The following is a 20,552-nucleotide window of genomic DNA, read 5'->3' on the forward strand; positions in this document are numbered from 1 at the left end:
ATATATATATATATATATATATATATATATATATATATATATATATTTGTTTATTTTTATATTTATTTTTTAAATATTTCATATTTAAATTAGTGTTTTATTATACACTTATTGTTTTATGATACCCTATTTTGTATTTTATTTTGTTTTAAATGTTATTTATTTATTTATTTATTTATTTATGTATTTATTTATTTATTATAGCCTTATTGTTTCATGACATCCTATTTTGGTAATATATTTTTGTGTGTGTATATATATATATATATATATATATATATATATATATATATATATATATATATATATATATATATATATATATATATATATATATATATATATATATATATATATTTAATTTTATTTATTTATTTAAATTTTTTTGTCATTATTTTATTTTATTCCCCTGTAGTTCTGTTTGTTTCATTAAACTGATTGTTTTATGATACCCTATTTTATTATTTAATTTAATTTTAATATTTAATGTTTTACATATTTTTTATTTATTTATTTAATCCTCATTATGCATGTTTGTTTTATTATACCCATAGTAATATTACCCTAATATATCTCACTTTTTTATGCTATGGGACTTAATGATCTGTTGAGTCCTGTTTTTAAAATGTATGTTTTATATTTTTCACTAAACATTTTATTCACATTTTTTTATTTGCTAATTACACCTACTAGTTTGTCACTGATATTTTTTCTTTAATATCAAAAAAAAAAAAACAAAAAAAAAAAACACTTGAATCTACCAACGAAATGCCTGAACTACCATTTAGGTGGATAGCAATAGACAAAGAATTTATATAAAAGCAGGAGTTGTCCATTTTACTTAATAATGTTTATAATTAGTTATTCCAATTGACATATAGTAATATTTAGATGTTTGACAGATCATAAATATAATAACCGGGTTATGACGGAATGAACAATGAACATCTGTTACCATACGTTTCATCAGAGTTTCCATTAAACATTGCGATCATTTCAACCCATTTGTGCATGACTCAATCCCAGTCATTACATTTTTATGCATGACACTGCCAGCTATTTTACCAACCATACTACAATACATCAACTATTACCTATACCCAATACTATGCTAGTTCATTCTGACCCCAGTTCTACCATAGCATAGCCACCATTCCTTTTTTTAATAAAGTGAAAAGTTGCACTCCTCCCCTTTAATCAACTCTCCCATTTGAGCCGAGAGAGAGATAGAGAGTGTGTGTGTTTGCCGGCGTGTGATGCATTAGTCTCCATGATCAAAGCACAGATGAGTATGTTGCTTTAGGGGTGATAGAGCAGCCAGATGCTTGAAAAAGAGACACACCGTCCTCTAACCACACACACACACACACACATCACTAATGCTTGTGCAGCTGCTCATATCAACACAAATACACACACACACATGCTACAGCAGGTTATTTAATAACCCTTTTGCATAGAAACAGAGCAAATATTAATTTTTGAGGCTGAATGCAATTAATGGAGTCCTGTGGAGAGCCTGAGGAGAAACTGGACAAGCTCTCTCTCTCTCTCACTATCCATCCATTACTAATAACACCTGCCTGTGTCTCACCTCAGTGCACACACACATGAAGACTGACCAAGACTGAGTAGCATAAAGCAACAATTCTCATTATTTATATGCACGGCGCCACGGCCTGTCTATCAAGAACAACATCAATGAGAGCGTTCTGCAGGAGTGCGTGTAAAAAATGTGTCCATATGCCAAGCCTTTTTATAGCCACCACATGGTGCACGTTCAATGTTTCTGTTATTTGTCTACTTTCATTTTTTTTATTATTATTATATTTCATTGACAAGGTCACATTAGACATTACAGGAATGGTTCGCTGCAAAACAAAACAAACTAAAAATAAAATACATGATCAATGTCATGCCAAGCCTGTATGACGTTTTTCATATGTCTTTCTTTCTTTTTTTTCTTTTTTTTTCTTTCTTTCTTTCTTTCTACTTCTGAAATTTGTATGAAAATATTTTTATTTTCCATAGGTCTTAGTACATGAAGTAACTACAATCAAAGTTCAAATTTTTGAGCGAGACGCTAATGGTCTAATCCGATTTCATGATTTATGCTAAGCTAAGCGAAATTGCTCTCCCTTGACCTGAAGTTTGATTGAATGGTTTCAACAATGGTAAAACTACACTCTTTATTTCTAGGGATAGAAAAAAAAATCTTTCTTTCATTCTTTCCTTTTTTTCTGTTTCACAATAGCCCTTTCGTTCTTTGACTTAAAGTGAAACTAGCCATTCGTAGAAATGGACAAAAAAAATATATATATATTTTCTATTGGTTTTAGTACATGAAGTAACTACAATCAAAGTTCAAATAGGAAGCTAATTCTTTAATTTTTAATCAAGATGTTAATGGTTTAATCTGATTCAATGATTTATGCTAAGCTAAGCTAAAATTGCTCCCGGTAGACCTGATGTTTGGTTGAATGGATTTAACAATATTAGTACTCAACTCTTTAACTCTAGGGAAAAAGTAAAATTAGAATAAAAAAATCTTTCTTTCTTTCTTTCTTTCTTTCTTTCTTTCTTTCTTTCTTTCTTTCTTTCTTTCTTTCTTTCTTTCTTTCTTTCTTTCTTTCTTTAATAATCCCTTCGTTCTTTGACCTATAATGAAACTGGACAATTGCCCAAAAGGACAAAAAAAAACAAAAACATTTTTATTTTCCGTCAGTCTTAGCACATGAAGTAACTACAATCAAAGTTCAAATAGGACATTTAACTAATGTATTTGATTATTTGTTTAGTGAGATGCTAATGGTCTAATCTGATTCAATGATTTATGCTAAGCTAAGCTAAAGTTGGTGCGTATACGTGTTTCCTAATGATGGGTTGCAGCTGGAAGGGCATTCGCTGTGTAAAAGATATGCTGGATAAGTTGGCGGTGTATTCCTCTGTGATGACCCCCAATTAAAGGGACTAAGCCGAAAAGAAAATGAATGAATAAATGAATGAGTGAATATTCCCTTCTTTCTTTGACTTGTAATGAAACTGAATGTGTACTGAAAATGACATGGCCCATATAGACAAATAAACAAACATTTTTATTTTCCATCAGTCTTAATACTTGAAGTAACTACAATCAGTTCAAAAAGGAAATTTTAATTATTTGGAGCGAGATGCTAATGGTCTAATCTGAATCAATGATTTATGCTAAGCTAAGCTAAAATTAATCCCGCCAGACCTGAAGTTTGATTGAATAGATACAACAGTAGTAGAACTCAACTCTTTAACTCTAAAAAAATATTTCTTTTTTCTTTCTTTCTTTCTTTCTTTCTTTCTTTCTTTCTTTCTTTCTTTCTTTCTTTCTTTCTTTCTTTCTTTCTTTCACAATATTCCCTTCGTTCGTTGACTTATAATGAAACCAAATGCGTACTGAAAATTGTATGGCCCAAATGGACAAAGAAAAAAAAAAGACATCATGAATTATTTTTCAATTTCTTTTAAATGTCTTTTTTTCAGCCATATAAAAGCATTTTCGCGATGAAGAAGCTAAATTATAAATCATTATTTCTTAAAAACTCTAGTGCTCTAGGTCTTTTTGTTGTGTTCAAAAGCTTTTTTGAAACAGACTTTCCAATGAATCAGTACATTGGACAAAATAAAAATGGTTCGAATTAGTAATTTACGAATTGGCTTAATCTTGTTATCTCAGTGAGTCACGGGTTTCAACTGAATCCATAAATCAGTAATACAGATTTAATAAAGCATTAGGGTTTATAAAAGATGCACTGAGTAATGAAATGAACCGTTTTCCTTTTCGTTTAAATGATTCTGAACAGCACTAAGGACCAGATTTACAATACTAACAGCTTGCACCAGCACATATCACCACATCTCGATTATTTTGTGTAATGGAAGACAAGCGGTGCCTACTTACACATAATTATACAGTATGTCATTTATATTACATTCACAATTATAAGTGAGTGAATGAGTGAGTGAGTGAGTGAGTGAGTGAGTGAGTGAGTGAGTGAGTGAGTGAGTGAGTGACTGAGTGAGTGAGTGAGTGAGTGAGTGAGTGAGTGAGTGAGTGAGTGACTGAGTGAGTGAGTGAGTGAGTGAGTGAGTGAGTGACTGAGTGAGTGACTGAGTGAGTGAGTGAGTGAGTGAGTGAGTGAGTGAGTGGGTGAGTGAGTTAGTGAGTGAGTGAGTGGGTGAGTGGGTGATGCAGGGATGGATGGAGGGATAAATAGATGGATAGAGAGAGTGAGTGACGGACTGAAAAATGGAGTGATGGATGGAGTGATGAAGAAATGAATGGAGGGATAGACTGAATGATGGAGAGATGAATGTACTGTAATGTAATGTGTATTTATATAGCACATTTATTGTGTATGGCCATACACCCAAAGCGCTTCACAGTCATGAGGGGGACCTCTCCACACCACCACCACCATTGTGCAGCATCCACTTGGATGATGTGACAGAAGCCACAGGACAATGGCGCCAGTGCGCTCACCACACACCATCTATTGGTGAAGAGACGGGGATGGGGATCATTGGGAGGCCATGATCATAAGGGTCAATAGAGGGGATTTGGCCAGGATACCGGGGTAACACCTACTCTTTACGAGAAGTGCCATGGGATTTTGAATGACCACAGAGAGTCAGGACCTCGGTTTAACGTCTCATTCGAAAGAGGGATGGAGTGACAAAAAGATGAAGGGAGTGATGGAAGAGATGGAGTGAGGGATCCCACTTATGTTACGCTCCTGTCTTGCAGTCCACAGACAGATACAGTGTTGCCAACTATTTCCAATGAAAAGTAGCAAAACCCTGCCTGAAAAGTAGCTAATTGTTGCCAGATGACGTCACATGCTAATTTGCATATCAGTGACGTCATCTCGTAGTATCTGGCAAGTGTAAGCCCGTCATGTCTCTACTCACTGAGACACCATGTATATTATATTGAAAAATTGCATCCAGATGCACAATAAATAGGTTCTTATTACCATATCGTCACCTCGGAATTATAAGGTTCTATCTGGGTTTTGAATGATTTTGAAATATCGAACTTCTAAGTTTTTGCAGTCCATAGCAAACAGTTTGTGTGTAACATGTTTTTGTAAATAAAAAAAGTCTTAACCCTCTACTGCACGGCGTAACCATATGGCAACATGATACTTACGTTCAGTTCCCTGCTACTGTTTCTTTAAGACCAACATATTTTTGTTGTTGTTGGAAAGAGAAGACCTTAGAGTAGCCAACAAAGTGCTTTGGTTAAGTCACATGACATCCAGTGTTTTTTTGTAGCGTGATTTCTGACAGACTGATGTTTTTTTTTTTTTTAAACATTCTCTTCATTGTATTTTTACATCAGTACAAATGATAACTTTTACATATGTGTACTTTTTTCTTTTTAAACACAAAATTGTAACATCACGTTACTATTATATAAGAGAACAAAAAAAAAAAAAAAAAAAAAACAGGAGAAATTGGGGGGGAGGGGCAAAGAAAACAGAAAAAAGAAGAGAAAGAAAAAAAAATGAAAAGAACTAAATAAGGGGGGGTATTTGAAGTGCATTTACTAGGGTTCAATCACTGCTCTCTTGTTAAAGTATTCAATAAATGGATTTCATATTACATGGAAATTCTTTGTTTTATTTTTTAGGGAAAGCCTTAGCTTCCCAAGTTGCAGACAGGACATGACATCCTTTATCAGTGTGGAGCAACTAGGATCTTTTCGTTTCCAGTTTAGTAGAATCAATCTACGCGCCAAAAGGGTTATAAATCTAATCACTGTACATTGATTATTAGATAAATCTGCATCATCACTGACACCAAATATAGCTGAAATAGGCCCAGGAGAAATTTGTTTTTCCACCACTTCTGATATTAATTCAAAAACTAAAATCCAATAGTTAACCATTTTAGAACAACTCCAAAACATATGACCAAGCGAAGCCGGGGTTTGATTGCATCTATCACACAGTGGGTCTACGGCAGGGAACATCTTAGAGAGCTTTAATTTAGATAAGTGGAGTCGGTGCAGAATCTTAAATTGTATTAAACCGTGCCTGATTTAAATTGTATTAAACCGTGCCTGATAGACAGACTGGTGTTTACTGTGAGTAGTTGTTAAATGCAAATGTAAACATCAATAAAAACAAAGGATCAGATTATGTCAGATCCACAAAATCTGAAACATCACCTCCAGTAAGTTATGATGACATATTCACACTCATTTTTTTTTTTTTTAATCAAATTAGTTTTTTTGTAAATCAATCCAATGTGTATGTTACCAAATGGCAACACTGTGCGATAGTGGAACATGCAATATTGCAATGGATTAGCTAGCTAGCAAGGTCAGCTGTGAACTTTTAAGTTGTATCAATAACAACATGAAAACTAGTAATATAATGTTGATTAGTCATGTGTTAATGGTATTTGCATTATGGATAAAATCTAGTTTTAATAGCAATATTACTTTTAAATATATAAATACAGGGAACAGTGTATTTGGAACACCATCATGTTCAATGGTAATTGAAACAAGAAAAATACAGAACTGGCTCTTCCTGCAAGTGAAAACGAGGGTGAGATGGGTTTTAGTGACCATGAGAATGATGCAGACTGGACATTTGATAGAGGCAGTTCAGGTAAGTTAGCTCGGAGGCAGATAAGACAGGCTTAAAAATATTTTTTTTTATACCTTAAAACTATATTTGTATCCCTTTTTTACAGCAATTCAAGTTAAGACATTTTAAGTAAAGAAAAATTCAAATTTATTTTTACAGATTTATCCTAATGTGTGCGGTAGAGGGTTAAAATGTAAGCAACTTCCTATAATGTAAATAAGTTGTCATTTAATAAGAATATGTCAATAACTCAATTTTGACAAAAATGTCAGATACAACCTTATAATTTTAAGGTGACAATATTACTTTGCGTGATGACGTCATTGCGTAATCACAACTCAAAACTACATCTTTATCTAGTATACAAAATAATTAATGTTTTCTCAAATTGACTGGCCATCTCAGCAAAAACATTATTTGAAATATGTCCATTTAGAGTTGCATAAAAAAATATAGTTGACTATCTGAAAAAGTAATACAAACCATTTTTGGCTAGAGTTTTAATTTTTATTTTTAAATATAACACTGCTAATGAACAGTTACGTTCTTTTAAATAACCACAGCTTGTGTACTGACTCGCTTTGACTTGTGAAATTAACACATTTGTAAAAGTGACAACAATTATAGCACTATTGGAATTTATTGCTACCTAAATTACCAACAATTATACATGTTAACAAATATCAGTAAATGGTTATGAAAAACAATCTGAGCTAGCAATTTAACTCTACTGACAGAAGTCTGCAGTCACTGCTCTTTTGAGTCACTTTTTAAAAATTGGTAAAAGTAGCCAAATTAATGCTAAAAGTTGCTAAATTTGTTGGTAGGTGCTGTTTGAAAAAAAAAAGTTGCTAGGGTAGTATGAAAAGTTGCTAAATCTAGCAACAAAATTGCTAAGTTGGCAACACTGGACAGATACACTTGGGTGGGTGTGGTGATTGGTCGGTCAATCAGTTGACAGTGGCCTTTGGTGGATTTAAGCAGGTTGCACACTAGATGCGCCAACTGGCACCACGACACGCTGCGCACATGTGACAAATCACAAGCTGCTATAATAAACAATATGCATTTTGTTTTGTTCCTTACATTCAGAGGTACGTGCATATAACGTATATCTCCACAATCCAATACTGATATAAATGTCCTCTCAGCTAAATGTTTTTTTACGATTATTTCGATACATCAGCATATACAAATACAGTCATACAGTGGGAAAGTAAAAAAAAAAAAAAAAAAAAAAAAAAAATATATATATATATATATATATATATATATATATATATATATATATATATATATATATATATATAAAAGGGGGAAATATACAAACAAGTAAACATGGTTCTACAGTCAGGCTAGGAGCAAAATATATATACATATATATGTATGCTGTAAAAGCATTTTCAAGGGGATTTTTTCAAACACATACAAACATAGGTGATTTAAGGCATGTTCAAGAGGGGACCTGAAATATTTTTCAGGTCCCCTCTTCAACATGCCTTAAATCACGCATGTGTGTATGTGCTTGAAAGACTCCTGTGGGAGCGATCCTCTTGTGTATATTTAGTAATGCAGGCTTGCGTCAGGCCTGTCTAAAGTTCATCGCACTTGGCTGCTCCACATCAGGCTGTGTGCAGTGAGCTTTCATCAAGAGCTCGCTCTCTTTCTCTCCCTCTCACTAACAATGGAGAAACGAGGAACAAAACTCCAATTCTAACCTAGATCAATCGTACGGCGGAGGAACAACCCCATATTTACAAATATGAGGGAGACATCATTTCTGTGCCAATTACGTAAGCTTGAATTGTAACAGGTCAAATCGGTATGCTTTTATGGGTGGTTTTGCTTTAGGTACTGGTTTTGTGTTACAATAGTGAACTTATAATTAGTATGCAGTGTATTTTTGTTGATGTTTTTTGTGGAGGAAATGATTAATGCTGATAAATTGTACTATAATTTGTAATTATGACACATTGAATCCCTTTATTAATGTGCAGTTAAAATATTTAGAAATATTTAAATGAGCAAGCTGCATCATTAATTACAAAGCAATAGCACGTAATTAAACATGAAGTTTTGAAATGTAACGACCCAGTGTTTTCTTGCAACATGTACTGTGATGAACTTTTTGTTTTAATACTACTTTTGCTTTTGTCTATAATTTATCACCCATTCCGTAATCTGAGAAAGCTCATAGCTTTTCATTTCAATTAATTTTGCAGAAGTTGTCACATGCAGAAAAACCATTGTAAGAATTAAACAAGAAATTCTGAAATATGAAAACTATATGAGTATTTATGAGTGTGATATTGTGTCTATAAAACAGTTAGATGGCATAACCGTGTGTATAAGAGTATAAAATCAAACACTGAGCGTCTAAAAACCCTTTTGTAAAAGGAACTATCTTCTTCCAGCAATCATTTACATCTGCTGCTGACTGTCAGAACCCGTTGCCAGACAAACATCACTTTAGAGCTAGTATTTGTTTGATTCTCTGGGGGGGGATGTGTTGGTTGGGGGGTTGGGGGTGCTACTACGCCTCATTTTTAAAATGGCACATTTTCATATGGCTGAAATCGTACAAAATAGTCACTAAACTGACTAAACGTAAAATAGTTACATTTTCTCTTGAGATCACGTCAGTGTGCAGGGCTTTCCACAGGTTTGAAATATAGTTGCAGTGGTAGCCTGATTGAAAACACCTTTTTCCCACAGCACATTAATGGTCAACTACATGCAACAAACAAAAAATAATGTGATTTTTACCTTGATTTTTATTTATTATGACATTGTAATTCACTTTGTATTTTCTTCTCTCTCTCTAAAGTTGCCACATTGGAATGACATTTACAGTATTGTCAAAACATTTTAGGTATGTATAAATTATGTAATAAATTCTTTTTAATAAAATATGCAGCAAATGAGAAATAAATATAAAAATTAAATAAATAAAATTAGAAATTATTGCAAAAAAAAAAAAAAAATTACTAGAATAAAAAGTGTAGATTAAATAAATCAAGTTAGTTGATTAACCATTTCTGATGCATGGTGTACAAATATTTTACAGCCATTCCAGATGTCATTCTAGATGTAATTTTGTTCTCTCCGAATATAAAGTTTATCTAAGTCGTTGATTAAATGATTAATCATTTAATGTTTATCTCGCTGCTGTGCACGCACAGTCAGCTGCAAAAAGGTAATGCAATAACGCATACAAATAACGGCAACTTTAGAATGCGAAATAGTAAAAGCTGAATTCTGGAGATTTTATAAAATTCAGAAACTATGGTTGGATGCATTTTGGGTTGAAAAGACGCGTCTCAGTAGGTCTGCAGAGCACGTCAGAATTTCTGTATGAGTGACAGATCGCCAGAACCAGCAGTAGGAAACGTGCAGAGTGAGAGGAGATTTTCCACTGGTTAATCGATCGCGAATGTTTAGTTTTCTTGGATGGATACAAAAAAGGTATGAGGTCTTTCTCTCTGAGATAGCCGTCAAATTGTCGCTGATTTGGGCTTCTGGATGAGATTAAAAACGTTTGGTATTTCACCATCCAGTGGACACAATTGAAACAGCAGTATATTTTACTGAAAAAATTCAGCTCACAGGATTAACTTGCGTCCTATCTGAGATTTATTTGAAATAAATCTCAAACGGAGGGTTTTCAGTTTGTGCTTTATTTTATTTGACCCTTAGTCCCTTACATAGACCATTAGCATCTCACTCAAAAATGACCAAAGAGTTTTAAAAATGTTGCTATATAATGTCACATTGTTACCTAGCTAGAGACCATAGATACATACAGTACACTAGATATCGCATACGGCCCTGAGCATGGGTCAATAGTGCCGCCACACTAGTACAGTGCTCCCAGGACGAATGTCATTCAACTGCACTGGTCAAGACAGTGTTACTACGTGAAGATGCAGGAGTTTAGCACTGTGCACAGATTTAGTAACGAGCAAACAAAGAAAATAAAGCACAAAGGCAGAACATTTCATAGGTAAGATTTAGTTTTTTTACGCTTTTGTATGTTAGCTATGAACTTTTTGTGCCAAACAGGTAACATTATTGATGATAATACAGTCATTTACTGCATTCACCATAAGGCAAAGAAGCACCAACTCACACTAAATACTAGGCTTATGCCAGTTTTGTTGAATAAGATCAGCAAACATTGCAAAATAAATATGACAACGAGGTGCTGCGCTGCCAGTAACTTGTATTATTGTCGCCTAAGTGAAGGAGTCATAACAGGGATTCATTCACAAATGAATTGTTCCCTCTGTCAGTGAGAGAAGTGAAAGCATCTGCAAGAGAGGGGGTGTGTTTCAGGACACGGATTAGATCAAATTTAAATGAGAGGGGGGATAGTACATTTACATACACACAAACCAAAGCTTTTTGTGCGATCACTGATCCAACAATTCCGAAAAGGGATGTAAAATCATAAGTTTCGTGATTAAAAAATAAAATTGCATAATGATCTCCGGGAAAACTCCCAATCATAGATATATGTGTGTATGTGTATATCTCTGGCTCTGAAAGGCCACAGTCCTACATTGCAGCTTGGGTCCCGCATTCATTTCAAAGGAGAGCTTCTCTGTAATAAAATGGCAGCTCTATTCACATTCCTTCCAATTGGCAACAACAGGGTAGGCGACATCTAATGTATATATCTATGGCTAGAGACTATTTTCTGGCATTGCATAATATTGCGACTGCAGCAAATTCTTAATTATTTACTTAATTATTTACTTAAAAAACTTAATTATTACGCCGTAATGAGAGTAGTTCCTGGCCATGTTGGGTAATAAATAGAAGATTTTATTTTCCATCGGTCTTAGAACGTGAAGTAACAACAGCCAAGCTTCAAACAGGAATTTTAACTAAATTATTTGGCCATTTTCGAGCGAGACACTTATGGCCTAATCCGAATCAATGACTTATGCTAAGCTAAGCTAATTTTGCTCCCACCAGACCCTAAGATTAGTTGAAATGATTCAACAATGGTAAAACTCAACTCTTTACTTTAGGGGAGTTGAAAAAATGAGGGTATTTGAAAAAAAAAAAAAAAAAAAAAAACTTTTAACACTGATCAAACCAACATAGTTCTGAGCTTGTTAAAACTCCAAGCGTCTCTGACTACAATCTGCTCTAGTATTCAGATCACTCAAAAATTTCTTTGACGCCATAATCCCACTGATGATAAAACAGCAGCAATGAGACGAATGAAATAAAGTCAGATCTACTCCCCCGCTTTGAAGTAAACGTTGACAATAATAAAGTAAGGCCATCATCTCTAATGTACTGCATGCCCATCTTAATAACAGCGAGATAAAATGGTGTCCACCTCCGGCTAATTGTTTAAAAAATAAATAAACAAATCCCTATGAGAGGAGAAACAAAAGCGAACACTCGTTTGTCACGAGGAGGATCAGATGGCTCTCTTTGAATTCCTCATTAATTAAAAGAGGCAGATGAAGTGTATTGTCACCCAGGGGACGGGGATTAGAGCGGCTCCGGGCCATCATGACTCCAGCACGGTGACCTCAACGGGACAGAGAGGCTCATGCAGACCAAACAGAAACAATAGAGTCTGCTGAGAGTTTCATCTGAGAGTGGTGGTATATTAGTGAACTCTGTCTTTTATTCTTTTTGGGTCAGGACAGTTTTGGATGCATGAGAGTCTTTTGAAAGGAACAGGCTGTCTTAGTTCTAATTATCCAAGAAACATGATAAGGGTTTCTATATGTTGTATAATTCAGAAATGAATAAGTCAGATATGATGAGAGAATTTGAATTACACCCAGGCAGTTTCGAAATCTGGAAGACAGGGAATGCCACTTCAGAAATAGATTTTTACACTTTAAAAAGCCCATTAGATCAAACATGGCCAAACTGAACATTATTATTATTATTATTATTATTATTATTATTATTATTATTATTATTATTATTATTATTATTATTATTATTGATATCCGGATCTGATCATCAGTTGCAGCAATAAAAACATTCAATAACAATTTTTATGTTCTAACAATGACAATAACAAAAACTAAAACTAATAATAATATAATAATAATAATAATAATAATAATAATAATAATATTAATAATAATAATAATAATAATAATATGAAGAAAAACAAGACCAACAACAGTAGAATGTTGCGAAAAACAAACTAAAATAAAATAAAATAAAATAAATTAAAAATTAAATAAAATCAAACAAATAAAAAATAAAAATAAAAACTACATTTATATATTTTAATATAGACTTAATAACACCACATAAAATAAAATAAAATAAAAAATATGAAAAAATAACAATATTTTTGTATTTTAATATAGATCCAATAACACCACAAAAAATGAAAATAATTATAAATATATTATTTATATTATTAAATATATATTTATATTCCCCATATTTTTTACCACACAACTATAGTCTTGTGGTGGCACAGAATTAGACCCCTTTCTTCAATTCACACAGAAACAGCAACGCGTAAAGCATGCCATTACCTTGCAGAGAAGGTATAGGTTTAATGCTGGCAAAGTAGAACAAAGAAGCAACTTGAAGCAGAAAGCCAGAGTATGTCTGCAGACTGGAGGTGTTATTAAGTTGATGATGAAAACATTGCCATAGCAAACTGTGAGATTTGTAAACTTGGGATTGCCTGCCGGGTATTTTAGGATGAGGTGCTATTTGCTTTTTTTTTCTATTAGATTTGTTTAAATGTAGTGTTGCAATAAATCCAAAAGTGAAGAATTTATGTTATTTATTACTTGATTGTTTAATCTACCTCACAAAAGTGCTCCAGGGCAAAAAAAAAAAACAAAAAACAAAAAAAACTGATGGGGACATCCCTAATTATTATTATTATTATTATTATTATTATTATTATTATTATTATTATTATTATTATTATATCATAATATAAGTATTATATTATTATAAGTTACTCTTATGTATACAATAGTTGAGTTTCTCCATTGTTTACCAAAGGTTTGGTTAAAAATAACCCAACATTTTTTAAGAGTGTAATGCTGTTGACAGGTCCAAGTAATTTAAGGTATGCTTTTGGTGATTCATACACTATCTGCTTGCTTAAATCAGTTTGCTTTAAAAATATTTTGCTTTTATTGCATTTAGTGCTGTGAAAACTGCATTACCCACAATGCTGTGCGAAAAATACACCAATTGATGAATTGCAGCAATCAAAACGTTCAATGACAAATTTTTTGTTCTAACAATGACTGACATGAATGGTGAAAACTAAAACTAATAACAATGATAATAATAATAATAATATTAATAATAATAATAATAATACTATTACAACTATTACTACTACTACTACTACTACTACTACTACTACTACTACTAATAATAATAATAATAATAATAATAATAATAATAATAATAATAATAATAATATGAAGAACAACCACACCAACAACAATAGCATGTTGGCAAAAAAAAAAAAAAAAAAAAAAAAAAAAATATATATATATATATATATATATATATATATATATATATATATATATATATATATATATATATATATATATAACAAAATAAAACAATATTTTTGTATTTCAATATATAGACACAATAACATCACATAAAAATAAAATAAAATAATTAACAAAAAATGAAACCAACATTTGTGTATATTAATATAGACTTAATAACACATAAAAATAAAATAAAATTTTATTTCATTAAATTAAAAAAATAAACATTTTTGTATTTTAATACACTTTGCTCTCCTATATGCTCTGTTACAACCCAATTATTGAGCAAAAAATAAATAAATAAAAAATCCTTACAAAAAACTAAATTTAATTTAACACCTACTTTCCACTATTTTATGTGTTCCAGGGATATACCCGTTTATCTACTGTGACTATCCATTTCTCCATACTATAAATGTGCTATAAAAAACAGCATCTACGTCTTCTTAATCTCAGCTTCCAATAGCGCTCAGCAATGATTAATGCAGCTCTACAATTCTAAATTTTCCGGAAAGCTCTTGTTTGAAGTCTGTAGGAGGAAGAGAAGAAGAAGAAATCGAACACTGAAGGCGGATGGTGAGAAAAGTAATCGCAATGGTACGTGTGTCATACAATCTTAAATGTCCAGCTCTATCTCGTTTTGCCAAAGAAATGATCCAGAAGGCATGGCTGGCTTATTTGTGTTAAAATAACTGCAAGTGTGAAGCTCGGGGAAAGGAATGAGATATTACTAAAGCAAAAAAAAATAAATAAAATAAACCTGAAACTGATACCTGCCTGCGGGAATACTGTTACATCATGAGCGAACACTGCCTATGGGAAACTATAAGCAGTCAGTAATCATTTGATGTGCAGGGAAAGGAAGAGACAGGATCACGTCCCAACCATACATAAATATACAGTAATATATGAATAATAAAAAAAATTCTTCTGGAGAAAGTCGTGTTTGTTTTATTTCGGTTAGAATAAAGAATGGATAAACGTTCTCATTTCAACTATATATATGCACAGTATTTGTTTTACTTTTAGTAAGAAGAACTTGACTTCACTACAGACTCACTCAGTGGTTTTCACTTGTGGTTCATGGAGACCTATATACAGTTTATCTGACATAGCCAGTTCAGTCAGTTCTTGAAGCTTTTTCTCTCTCCTAATGAGCTGATGATCTGAAACAGGTCTCATAAAAGAGGGAGACACACAGAATGTGCAGAGCTGTGAGTCTCAAGGACCTGGAGTGAAACTACAGCAATAACAGAAAGTTTCTTCTGCCGCAACAACTGACCTGCTGCTGACACAAAAAGAGGAAGTGACACATTTAAATAAAGAAAAATTTAGAGGACAGTTAATTATTTGGGAATGACAAATAAAATGTTTAAGTGTGGACTTTAAAAGTAAAAACACTTCATTTTCTTAGGAAATAATGATTTTATTTAGAACTCTGTACAATAAACCTGAACTCCACCATGAGAAATATAGTCAAGACAACAATATTTCAGTAAATGATTAATCCAGTCTTCACCATCACATCACTCTTCAGAACATTCCAGCCAGATTTGATATACATAACAGATAAATCACATCCTAATGGATAGCTGTTTCTGCAATCAATCAATCAATCAATCAATCAATCAATCAATCAATCAATCAATCAATCAATCAATCAATAATAATAATAATAATAATAATAATAATAATTATTATTATTATTATTATTATTATTATTATTATTATTATTATTATTATTATTATTAGTAGTAGTAGTAGTCATAATAATGATAATAATAATAATAATAATAATAATAATAATAATAATAATAATAATAATAATAATAGTTAATAACAATTAACTTTTGAATTGTTATTCAGACTTTTTTAGAACTGTTGCAAACAAACTCACATTTGTAAGTAATTCTATCAGAGTTTAATTATCAATTTTTTTTTCTACTCACAATTCTTACTGTTATACTATTCTAGGCAATTGTGGAAATATTTCAGAGGAATTCACAGGAACTGCTTGATTAGAAAAATCTAAACCAAGGACAATCGGCCAAAATCCACCAAAGACATTGGAATCGCATTAACCAATCAGAACCTTGCTCTAGTAGTGATGTGATTATGATGTACCCAGCAGGCACACAATGTCATAAGGCAATAATATTAGGTTAGATTTAGATAGTAATATTGGGTGACCAAAACTCAATGTATGTTATTTTGACTTCCAATAATGATGTCAAATGACATTGATATTTGTTTGTTTTTAGTTAAGTTAGTAATTGACCAAAATCCAACGTCAAGCCAACATCTTAAGCCAACGTTACACTGAAGTCAATATTGACATTTATTCGTCCGATAGACGTCATAATGGAAACATCCACACAACGTCAAGCTGTAACATCATTAGATGTTGATATTTGGTTGTTTTTGTTGCGTTAGTATATTAATCAGGCAGTGAAGTTGATGGTTTATAATAAAAGCAAATCTGAAAGTCTGTGGTTTTATAATGGCATGACCGTAAACGATTGAGCATGGCTTATTGCTAGTTCAACTCCTCTGTGCACATACCCCATTGCAAGGAACAAGTGAGGTTCATTATTAATACGTACCACTATATACATTTCTGGAAAGCGCAAGATACGTCGCAGAAGGAATTTTTTTTTTTTTTTTGTGTGCAGTTTTTGTTGTTTGAGTCCACCAGAGGCCACTGTGTACACTGTTTCAGATCTCAAATTTCTCTCGCAAGTGCCCTTCGCACCTGCTGTTCTTGCATAAATCCACCAGAGGCCACTGTTGCCTGACTGACTGACCGACCAGCCGATAACCCCACCCAACTCTTTCCCCAAAACCTAACCGAGTGTTTTCAAAAGCAATCCAGAAAAAGAAAAACCCTCACAACAGCCTGGTTTTTAACACATTTTCAGATCTAAAAACATTTTCATGCTGTTATTTACTTGTTTATTATTATTATTATTATTATTATTATTTTGCATTTTTTTATTGTTTTACATGATTTTTGGAACAGTTCTTTTCTGGACTCGAACCGCATCACCATGGTCAACTCCTCTTTGTGTCTCAAGTCGGCTGACATCTGAGACACTGTGTAAACTGGTAACAGCAACAAAAGCTGTCAACACAGAGGTAAGCAGTCAGTTGGTAGCGCGAAAAGAAACAGAAGCCATTGGCAGTGCCATACCACCCCAAAGCAATAGCTTTAAAGACTAAATGCAGCTATTGGTAGCTCTTGCTATTATTTACAATCTCCAGAAATGTATACGAAGGTACATTTTCACAATAAGCCTGTGTTGAAAAAAATCATAACTGTGAAATTAAAAGTCAAAAGAAGAAACAAGCATTCATTCAGTAAACAGATCAAACCATTAACTGAGACTGATCTGAAAAAACAGTTGATGTGTTTTAAGTAACTGTTTAGAGTTGAAAAACAAGTTAAACGATAAGCAAAACAGTTATTATAACCTGATAATATGAATGCACAATACAAAGGCGTAATTAACAGCACAAGTGTGATGTATCAGCCTAGCACATTATACAAACTCTCAGATAAATATTTAAAGCTTAAGTGGCGGATAAATATGACAACAGTATGATTAGATGTGCAGGAAACTTTTTTCTTCTTGTATTTCTATAACTGATTTTATAAACTATAAATTGCATGGTATAAACTCACAATTTTGAGGAAATAAAGTTAGAATTCCAGTAATTTAAAATGAGGAAACATAAAATGTTTCTTATATAAATAAGTTTATATATATAAATATATATATATATATATATATATATATATATATATATATATATATATATATATATATATATATATATATATATATATATATTTTAGATTTAAGATTGCAATTAAGGTATACAACAAATCAAACTTTTTTTGCCAGATAATTTTCAACACAGATTCATTGTGAAAATGTACCCCCACATACACTTCTGAAGAGCGTGAATTATGAAGCCAGAGATACCTATGGCTGAATTGTATCTTTAAAACGAACACTTAAGAGTGGTGTGATGCCACCTTCGGTTTCTGTTTCTTTTCACGCTACCAGCTGACCCCTTACCTCTACATGGACAGCTTTTGCACTGTTACCAGTTTGCCCAGTAGCTCGCCATGTACATCAGCAAACTTTAGTTGAAGGATTTAAATCTGGCAATGAATGGTTGCAAAAGCAGGTAAAATCAAAACAAAATACAATAAATAAATAAATGAATAAATATACAATTAAATAACAGGGTGAGAACGTGGTAAGATCTGAAAGCATGGTAAAAAAAATTATCAGGCTGCCGTGAGGGCTGTTTTTTTTTCTAGATTGCTTTTGAAAACACTGTTGTTGGATTTAGGAAAGGGGTTGATTGGGTCAATCGGTGCTTTTAAAAACACTATCAGTTGGGTTTATGGATGGGTTGGGTGGGGGAATTGGTTGGTCAGTCAGTCAGTCAGTCAATCAGTCAATAAGTCAGTAAGTCGACAGTGACCTCTGGTGGATTTACACAACAAAAAGCGCAAATGGCACTCATGAGGGAAATTTGAAAAGGCAATGACTGGATTTGCGAAAACAAAAACTGCTAAAAACATATCTCCTGGGACGTATGTCACAATCTCCAGAAATCTACACAGGGGTATGTATCAATAATGAGCCCAAGTTGTCATTTTTTTTTTTTTATTTAGAGTTGCAACTTTTCAATTAAGAAGGGTTCATGTTTTTTTTTTTTTTCTTAAAATTCAGTTGTTTTTTCATTAGCATGGGAGATGTTATTTTTCAGCTAACATTTTCACAATTGTTAAACTTTTTATTCCAATTCAGAATCAAAAGAAATGCAGGAAAGATTAAGGGGTCGATCACACCCAACAAAATTTTTGCATTGTGAGGCGCCTTTTTTGAATGGTTTACTAAAGATTGCATGAGTTGTACTTGCTGCTTATGCACCCCTCTCGTTTTAATCACCAGCTGCGCCTCACGTTTTTACATTTGTGCATTGTGCACTCGCAGTTTAAAGAAGTCAACTCCGAGTGGAAAAAGCATGTTATGCCAGTCACAAATAAAATAAATATACATATACAGGGGGGGCTAATAATTCAGGAGAGCTTATAATTCTAATTTAGTATCATGTTGATGGGTCCCAACAACCAGCATTCTTCAAATCATTTTTTATGTGGGTTTAAGAGATGAAAGAAACTCATCAAGGTTTAAAACCACATGGGGGGAAGGAAATTATAAGGATATTTACATTTGTGTGTGAACTATGCCTTAAAGAACCTGTGATCTAAACAGCTGCTGTTTCCATTGGCCATTTAATTGACTCTCAAAAACAGCCTTTGCAAAGCACTAACAAGTCAGCTAGTGTTCAAAAATAATCTATAAACTGTAAAATCATCCCACAACATCATGTCTGCTCATATCTGTTGGAAAATGAGACTGGAAACGCCTGTGACTGCAGACGGGGTCGGTAACTTGATGATGGGAACCCGCTGATAGTCAATCAGGAACAGGCAAAGACCTGATTATAATCACAGGCTACACGCTCACTTAATATAGCGCTTCACACCTCTCCAGCCCATTAACATTTACGTCAGCGATATTGAGAAGATTCTGGGATGAGCGTGGAGGAGACAACTGTCTGATGTTTTAATTGGAGCCTGTTTGGGGCCCTGTGTGGTCTATTATAATTACTGATGGAGGATTATAGACAGTGAGACACGACTCCGGGATTAGATCAGAATATAGATGTCTAATAGCATCATCTTAAATAACTCTTTAGATATGTGTGAATAATTGGAACTCAAATGAACAGAAGTTCTCATGAAACCACATATGTAAACACATTGAGTGCATATTTTCAAATAACCTAAATTCCATCTCAAAACTTTCAAAAAGTCAAACAGAATATGGAATTTTTGTATGTACAGAGACTTTTTAAATGTACTTTATTTTAAGGTGTTCTTGATTTATTTAAATATATATATATATATATATATATATATATATATATATACATACAATAAAACATAAAATAAAAATAATAAAAAAATAAATCATATTCCAAAAAAAGTATTTGTTAAATATTTAATCTGGAGTGGTCAGAGACTAAATTATACAAAACTTGCTTGTATTGATTTCATCCCTTCACGTTGACATTTCTTACACCTTTACAGTACAGGTTCAACCAGAGGTTCATCATCAGTAACACTGTTCCAAGCCCTTCGGCGACAGTACTCTATTTGTCAATATTTGATATCTTGGGAATGAGAGCATGGAGCCTGTTACAAAAATAAAAAAAAAAATAAAAAAGGAGCTGTTTACTCACTACGAGAAAAGACCAGAATGTACTTCACTGCTTTAACTGACATTCCACTCATTTCGTCTTAAAA

The 20,552-nt window shown here is 32.7% G+C and overlaps 1 protein-coding gene across 6 annotated transcripts in view; it reads right to left on the reverse strand.

Annotated features, from left to right (window-relative positions):
* The window catches only part of cntn5 (contactin 5), a 444,657-nt gene that overhangs the window by 299,883 nt on the left and 124,222 nt on the right, over positions 1-20,552 (reverse strand). The gene's annotated exons all lie outside the window — the stretch shown is intronic.

Source organism: Danio rerio, chromosome 18 (assembly GCF_052040795.2).
Source record: "Danio rerio strain M-AB ecotype USA chromosome 18, GRCz13ab, whole genome shotgun sequence".
Lineage (NCBI taxonomy): Eukaryota > Metazoa > Chordata > Actinopteri > Cypriniformes > Danionidae > Danio > Danio rerio.